This window comes from Macrotis lagotis, chromosome 2 (assembly GCF_037893015.1).
Source record: "Macrotis lagotis isolate mMagLag1 chromosome 2, bilby.v1.9.chrom.fasta, whole genome shotgun sequence".
Taxonomy (NCBI): Eukaryota; Metazoa; Chordata; class Mammalia; order Peramelemorphia; family Peramelidae; genus Macrotis; species Macrotis lagotis.
This window is the reverse complement of record NC_133659.1, coordinates 268,235,760-268,238,182: the sequence shown is the minus strand read 5'-3', so window position 1 is coordinate 268,238,182 and position 2,423 is coordinate 268,235,760.

Sequence of the window (2,423 nt, the reverse complement as noted above, 5' to 3'; positions counted from 1 at the left end):
TGAATATGTGGAAAGATGCTGTGAGACAACTTCCATAGAAAGCACATGGCTAATGATAATGATAAACTCCTTATAGCTAGAACTGGTGCTATTTAAGTGAATCAGGGTTGATAGATTCATTAACAAATTATGGTATAGAATATATAGGTCTATCTGAATTTGCATAGCACACAAAAGAGCAGCAGAAAAAAGTAAGAACTATAAAAACAGCAAAAGAGAATCTTTATCGAATGAGAATGAACATCCATGTTTTTAGCAGCAGAAGAAAGCTCTGGAAGAAAGGCTATCTCTTAGAAAACCTTCCCGAATCACTGGCTCAATCTGATTGCAAACTTTAATGAGAATATTTAGAACAGTTCCCTTTCATTCAGACCACCCTTGGCAAAGCAATCTAGAGAGTACCATCCCAACCTCAAGAAACCAGACTACTGGTTATTATAGCATGTCAACCAGCTGGTCAGATAGGTAGAAATCATGGTCATTATTTAACTGAATAGGTGTCAATAGTTCTCTTGAGTTGGTTACCAATAGAGACAAAGTTGAGTCTCTTTTGTTCTTCCTGTCTTTCTATACCAAGTTTTTCCTATCCCCTATAACCAATTCCTAGTTTTCAAATATGCCCCCTGATTTGAAACTGAGAGGTGTAACTTAATATTCCTCCCTGGGCTGCAGGGAGAATTAAAAGATTCCAAGACAGCCTGTACTTCTTGCCAAAATGTGCTTTTGGAAACAATGCCATAAAGCAGATCCTTGTAAAGTAGACTATATTTTCCCATGGAAACCATTGTATAATTGGACGTTGCATTTTCAACCAGTAACTTAGCATTAAATAAATTACAAATATAACTAGCAATATTCAAAAATACAATGACTATAAAGCTCTATAATCAGTTAAACTAGTAAAATTGTGTTCTGTCCTATAAAATGGATTACAAATTGATCGTGCCAGAGGCCCAGATGTACTATAAAATGTACACAGAGCACATAAAAGTACAACTTTACTGGGCTGTAAACTTAACCTAAAAATTAATATGCTAAGTAGAATAAACATTTAACATTGAATTAACAATGATTCAAATTCATTTAAAGCCATTATTGAAATTATTTATGAAAGGGAGCATGATATAATAGATAGAGGGCTGGTCTCAAAGCAAAGAGAATATGGGTCTATCTCTGAGACATACTGGCTGGGTGACTTTGATTAAGTAATTGAATATCTAAGTCCTTTAGGCTCCTCTGTAAGACTATAAATTAGGGTGGAAGAGGAAATTTTCTCATCAAGAAGTTCCACATAATCAATGGTATTGCAGTTGTGGTCCCTATTCCCATACTATCCAAGGAAAAGGACATGATGAAAAAAAGATAGCTGGTCTCAGAGTCAGGAAGATCTGGTTTCCAATCCAAGGAACAAAAATTATAGAAAGACAGATTTGGGGAAAAAAAAGAAAGATTTGAATTCAATATAAGAAGGCACTTCTTAACTCCTAAAGGGCCCCAAAATGAAATAGTCTGCCTTAAGGAGTAATAAGTTGCCCATTCACTGGAGGTCTTCAAGTAATCTGACCATTTTCTAGGGATAGAATAGATCAAATTTCTGCCATCAGGTAAAGGTTTGAAGTCCTTTTCAACTTCTGTGGTTTCATCTTTCTGAGTAAAACCAAAGCAATGTCAACCATAAATGACAAAAGTTGTCAAGTCATTTTTCCCCATCTTTCTCTTGTGGCCTTGATTCTTGTTTAACAGAACACTTTTCTTCTTCATAGGAAAGTCATTAAAGCAAATTTCCATATAATTATCATAGACTTTTTAAAAAATCTTTGAATCACCTTTCTCAGAATTACTAAGAAAAAATCACTTCTGAATATACATGTGTTTCCTTTAATTGGAATTGGTAAAAAAAAATCCATCAAGTAAATAGATCATTTTAATTTTAAAGCAGAAAAATAGTGAAACTCCAAGAAGTGGTATACACATTTGCATACACACACACACACACACACACACACACACACACACACACACGTATGTATATATATATATATATATATATATATATATATGTATATATGTATATAACTTTTATAAATCAGATAAGTCAACCAAACATGTATTTGGGGGACTGACTCATTAGACATTACAACGAATAGAATACATAATCATATTTTCTTGTATTTTGATTGTCTGATTAAATAATATAATTTATAATGATCTTTTAGTTGGTTCCCTGGACAGCCATATTTTTGCCATATTAATAGCAATATTTTTGTCTTGGGTTCAGTCCTATCTCTGCCTTTTCAAATATAATTAAAGCCTTTCCAAAATGAATGTCATTATTTTAGATTCCAGGCAAATATCTAATTGAGCTACACTTCAATATTTTCAAAGCAATGTCCCTTCCTTAATTCTCTTCTCTTTCTAGTCCA